Source organism: Triticum urartu, chromosome 7A, assembly GCF_056163025.1.
Source record: "Triticum urartu cultivar PI428250 chromosome 7A, HENAU_Tu73, whole genome shotgun sequence".
In the NCBI taxonomy this organism is placed as follows: Eukaryota; Viridiplantae; Streptophyta; class Magnoliopsida; order Poales; family Poaceae; genus Triticum; species Triticum urartu.
Window position 1 is genome coordinate 531001326 of NC_141879.1, and position 6690 is coordinate 531008015.

A 6690-nucleotide genomic window follows, 5' to 3' on the forward strand; every position below is an offset into this window, starting at 1 on the left:
ATGCCATCCGACATAATTATCCATCATTGATCCATTACCTATGAGTTCGTTTCATATTGATCTTTGCTAACTTACATTTCTGTTGCCACTGTTATGATTGCTACAAAACTGCTACTGTTACTTTTGCCACTGTTACTGCTACTACCATATTAATTTGCTACTAAATACTTTGCCATAGATATTAAGTCTTTCAGGTGTGGTTGAATGGACAACTTAGCTGCTAATACTTGAGAATATTCTTTGGCTCCCCTTGTGTCGAATCAATAAATTTGGGCTGAATATTCTACCCTCGAAAACTATTGCGGTCCCCAATACTTGTGGGTTATCACCCCTCACGGTGGAGGTAAAAGGCTACATCCTGCTTGATTGCTATTGATGATGATGATAATGATCTCGATTACGAGGGTGCTAATTCACCACCTCTAATCTCGAGGGCTTCTACTTTAATATTGTATGAAACGTGTCTGTCTGTCCTGACTTGTCCCTCTTGGGGTGCTTTACCCCTCCTAATATAAGTTGAAGGGATAGGCTTACATGTAGAGTCCTACTCTAAATCTTGTTGGTCTTCTATGCCTTCTAAGTTTAGGCAATATCCATCCTGTGTATGACTTGTTGAGCTGGAAATAGAAAATAGGTCTCATCTTCTCCGACCTTCTCTAAGAGCCGGCCCTCCAAGCCTCTTCGTGAGCCGGCCTTCTTCAGAGTTGCACACTGGGCCTTAGGCCTTGTCATCCAGGTCGACCCGACAAGCGAGGTGTCTCATGAGCCGCCAAGTGATGGGTCGGGTCATACCTCCTGGCCGGGTCAAACCATGGGGAATATCCCCAACATTAGCTCCCAATGTAGCTTGAAATTATTGATGCTAAGCTCCTGAAAGCAAGAATAATTAATATGTTAAGAGGAAAAGGCTCGCTCAAAAGGCCGCCTTTATTCAACGAACCATCTTCTGAAAATTATTAGTTCCTTTGTGATATCAATGAGCTAGCTTCACAATCAACTTGCTGGTGCGTGTCCTTTGTAAGAAAATATTGGGAATAATAACCCATCTCTTATTAAGCCGGTTTCTTGTGCTTTGGCTTAAAGAATATTTGAAAAAAATCTTTCTAATGTTGAGCCAGTTTTCAAAGTTTTTTGGCTTGTGAATGTCATCTTCCTGAGACGCGGAGTGCTTGACGGGTCGTTTGACGTAGTAAACAATTGTCGGCTTATGAATACAGAGCTTGTCGAGGTTGCCGAGTCATGGAGATTGATGCCATTAGGTTATAGAATTGGAATCCAGGAAATTCCGGATCTTTTTGTCATACCAATAAGCTCGCTTCATAATCAACTTGCTCATGCTGGTTCCTTGCGGAAAAATATTTGGAAAAACTACACCCATCTGCCGTTGAGTCGGCTACCAGTGCTTTTGGCTTGATGAAATTTTGGAAATAATAAATCCATATGATGTCGAACCGGCTTTCCAGGACTTTCTATGAATAGCTTAGAGGAGATATGAAGGAAATATGCCCTAGAGGCAATAATAAAGTTGTTATTTCATATTATATTTCCCTATTCATGATAAAGGTTTATTATTCATGCTAGAATTGTATTGATCAGAAACTTAAATACATGTGTGAATACATAAACAAATATCGTGTCCCTAGTAAGCCTCTACTAGACTAGCTCGTTGATCAAGTAGGTGAAGGTTTCCTAACCATAGACATGTGTTGTCATTTAGTAATGGGAGAATGATGTGATGGACAAGACCCATCCGTTAGCTTAGCATAATGGTCGTTCAATTTATTGCTATTGCTTTCTTCATGTCAAATACTTATTCCTTCGACTATGAGATTATGCAACTCCTGGATACCGGAGGAATAACTCATGTGCTATCAAAGATCACAATGTAACTGGGTGATCATAAATATGCTCTACAGGTATCTCTGAAGGTGTTTGTTGAGTTGGCATAGATTGAGATTAGGATTTGTCACTCTGAGTATCGGAGAGGTATCTCTGGGCCCTCTCGGTAATACACATTATAAGCTTGCAAGCAAATGAGTAAGGAGTTAGTCACAAGGTGATGTATTACAGAATGAGAAAAGAGATTTGCCGGTAACGAGATTGCATTAGGTATGAAGATATCTACGATCGAATCTCGGGCAAGTAACATACTGATGGACAAAGGGAATTACGTATGTTGTCATAATGGTTCGACCGATAAAGATCTTGTAGAATATGTAGGAGCCAATATGGGCATCCAGGTTCCGTTATTGGTTATTTACCAGAGAGGTGTCTCGGTCATGTCTACATAGTTCTCGAACCTGTAGGGTCGCACGCTTAACGTTCGTTGACGATATAGTGTTATATGAGTTATCTGTTTTGGTGACCCAATGTTGTTCGGAGTCTCGGATGAGATCATGGACATGATGAGGATTGTCGAAATGGTCGAGAGGTATAGACTGAAATATAGGATGATAGTATTCGGACACCGGAACCCCCCGGGGGGTAGATATGGGCTGAGGGAGTCCTGGTTTAGGGGGTGTTCGGGTAGCCGGACTAAACCTTCAGCCGGACTCCAGGACTATGAAGATACAAGATTGAAGACTTTGTCCCGTGTCCGGATGGGACTTTCCTTGGCGTGGAAGGCAAGCTTGGCGATGCGGATATTCAAGATCTCCTACCATTGTAACCGACTTTGTGTAACCCTAACCCTCTCCGGTGTCTATATAAACCGGAGGGTTTTAGTCCGTAGGACAACTTCATCATACAACAATCATACTATAGGCTAGCTTTTAGGGTTTAGCCTCCTTGATCTCGTGGTAGATCTACTCTTGTACTACCCATATCATCAATATTAATCAAGCAGGACGTAGGGTTTTACCTCCATCAAGAGGGCCCGAACCAGGGTAAAACATTGTGTCCCTCATCTCCTGTTACCATCCGCCTAGACGCACAGTTCGGGACCCCCTACCCGGGATCCGCCGGTTTTGACACCGACATTGGTGCTTTCATTGAGAGTTCCTATGTGTCGTCGCCTTTAAGCCCGATGGCTCCTTCGATCATCAACAACGATGCAGTCCAGGGTGAGACTTTTCTTCCCGGACAGATCTTCGTCTTCGGCGGCTTCGCACTGCGGGCCAAGTCGCTTGGCCACCTTGAGCAGATCAAAAGCTACGCCCCTGGACATCAGGTCAGGTTTGGAAGCCTAAACTACACGGCTGACATCCGCGGGGACTTGATCTTCGACGGATTCGAGCCACAGCCAAGCGCGCCGCACTGTCTCGACGGGCATGATATAGCTCTGCCGCCGAACAGCGCCTTGGAGGCCGCACACGCATCGGTTCCGACCATTGATTCGGAGCCTACTGCGCCGATCGAGGATCAGCGGTTGGACGCTGCCTCAGGGGCTGCGATCTCAGAGGCAATCGAGCCGAACTCTAGCCCTGCACTCCGCATGGCCCATGACTCCGAGGAGCCGGATTCCTTTCCGAACTCCGAGCCCCCCGCGCCCCTGCCGATCGAATCTGATTGGGCGTCGATAATGGAGTTCACCGCCGCAGACATCTTTCAGCACTCGCCCTTCAGCGACATCCTGAATTCGCTAAAGTCTCTCTCATTATCAGGAGAGCCCTGGCCGGACTACGGTCAGCAAGGATGGGATTTGGATGATGAAGAAATTCAAAACCCACCCACCACCCACTTCGTAGCCACTGTCGACGACTTAACCGACATGCTCGACTTCGACTCCGAAGACATCGATGGTATGGACGATGATGCAGGAGACAACCAAGAACCAACGCCTATAGGGCATTGGACAGCCACCTCATCTCACGATGTGTACATGGTGGATACCCCTAAAGGAAGCAACAATGAGGAAAACGGGGATGGAAAGAGGGATCGATCTCTCGAAAAATAATCAAAGCATCGGCGTAAACGCCGACCCAAGCCCCGCCTCGATAAAGACCCAGCCATAGAGCAGGATGAGCCGGTAGACGACGAGCATGCCTTAGAGCAACCGTCCCAAGAGGACAACCCGGATAGAGAAACTGAACATCCCTCCCCCGGCGAAAATGGCATTCCGGGCGACCCTACGCCGGACAAGCCCACGAAGCAGAAGAACCTCCACAAACGGCTCGTTGCAACCGCACACAGCGTGAAAAAGCAGAAGCGGAAGCTAAAAACTGCGGAAGATGCACTCAGGATCAGATGGAGTAAAGTAATCAATACCGCAGACAAATACGGCGACAGTCGCCGCACTAAAAGCTATCCGAAGAGAAAGCTACTGCCTGAGTTCGACAAGGAGGCCTTAGAGCCCCCGCATTCCAAAAGTGAGAAAGCCACACGGTCTGATAGACGACCCCATGGCCAGCATAAAGCCGCAAGCAGTGCCGCACTTAAGCCGGCACGCGACCCACTTAATAGGATTCGCATCATGGCCCAGCCAGGTCCATTTACGGGTCAAGAAAGCAAGCTCTCGTAAGCAATGCAGTAAAGCCATTATCAGAATCCGGCACACCCAAATATAGGGGTGCCGCACACCCCCTACTTTTCACCGATGAGGTCCTGGATTATGAATTTCCAGCGGGATTCAAACCCGTAAACATAGAGGCATATGATGGAACAACAGACCCTGGAGTCTGGATCGAGGATTATATCCTCCACATACATATGGCTAGAGGAGATGACCTCCATGCCATAAAATACTTACCACTCAAGCTTAAAGGGCCAGCCCGGCATTGGCTCAAAAGCCTTCATGAAAACACAATCGAAAGTTGGGAAGAGCTCGAGGACGCTTTCCGAGAAAATTTTCAAGGGACCTATGTCCGCCCTCCGGATGCGGACGATCTTAGTCACATAACTCAAAAGCCCGGAGAGTCAGCTCGGCAATTCTGGAATAGATTTCTTACTAAAAAGAATTAGATAGTCAACTGTCCGGACGCTGAAGCCTTAGCGGCTTTCAGGCATAATGTCCGAGATGAATGGCTCGCCAGACACCTCTGCCAAGAAAAGCCAAGAACAATGGCCGCACTAACAAGCCTCATGACCCGCTTTTGTGCAGGAGAGGACAGCTGGTTGGCAAGATGCAGCACCAGTGACCCAAGTACATCCAAAACTAGGGATGGAAACGGAAAACCGTGACGCAATAAGGACCGTCGCCGGACTAAGGAAAAAAGTCCGAAGAGCACGGCAGTCAATGCCGGATTCAAAAGCTCACGACAGAATCAGAAAAAGCCGCCCCTCCAAGATAACAAGGATGACCTATCCAACCTAAACAAAATCTTGGATAGGATATGTCAAATACACAGCACTCCCGGAAAGCCTGCTAACCATACCCACAGAGATTGTTGGGTTTTCAAACAATCCGGCAGACTCAACGCCGAACACAAGGGGCTAGACACACCAAGCGAAGACGAGGACGAACCCCAAAAGCAGAGTACCAGGAAACAAAAGAATTTCCCACAAGAAGTAAAAACAGTAAACTTACTCCACATAACAAAACATGCGGCACCCATAAAGGTACACGCCCCACGGCCTATCCCAAAGGAATCCCGCCACTGGTTGTCAAAACCAATCATCTTCGATCATCTAGATTATTATAGAAGTGTCAGGAACCCAGGCTGGACTGCCCTGGTACTCAATCCAATAATTGGCGGACTCTAGTTTTCAAATGTCCTTATGGACGGTGGCAGCGGACTCAACTTGATATATCAGGACTCAATCCGCCACATGGGGATCGAAGAATTCGCCACAGAAAAACCTTCTTTCAAGGAGTAACGCCAGGTCCGGACACCCATTGCATGGGTTTTCTTCGGCTCGAGGTTATTTTCGGCTCCGCTGATAACTTCCGTCGTGAAAAGCTGACTTTCCACATCGTCCCATTCTCAAGTCGCTATCAAGCACTACTGGGACGCGAAGCTTTCGCCCGCTTTAACGCAATACCACATTATGCATCTCTTACGCTTAAGATGCCTGGTCCACGCGGCATCATCTCCTTAAAGGGGAAACAGTGAGAACACCTCCCCCAAGCGGAGGATTGTGCGGCCGCTTTAACAGCCCCACAATACAATGGCTTCACCAGCCAGAACATCGGAACAGGTCATTAAGACCATGGACACGGATAGACGAGTCTGGCACAAAAGTATCGTTGATAAAGGCTTAGTGGCCATACACCCCTGCACTAGGGGCTTCACACGTATAAAATAAGAGACAATAAAGCTCAATTTTTCATATTTTACTTTACACTTTGTTTATTTCATATAACTTTTGTTCGGCACGCCCCTTCTTCAACTTAGTTGCTCTCTTTTTACAGATGAACGTCGTGCTGCGCCCGTCCAGGATACGGCACAACAGAGACACAGGCGCAGATGTGCAATAGGGACCCGTTCCAAGGATTCTTTTCAGATTAAGACCCTGCGTAAACCTTTTTTACTGTCTCTTGTTGATACACATCCCCTGGTTCTATGACCAAGGAGGAGGCTGGCGTCTTGGCATGTGGCCACGTCAGAATTCTTGCGCGTACCTGGACACTAGGGGCTTATACCTCAGAGCGTTACCTCGACCGCTCTCATAGAGACCGAATACCTTAGGGAGTGCTCGGCGTCGCGAGTTTGGCCTTATATGCATCAGATCCGAGTCATGATTTTGGTCAAATGTTGGGTTGCCCGGCTCCTGTGTTCGGCCGCCTTACGTTCCGCTGTATCGGCTAAGGCG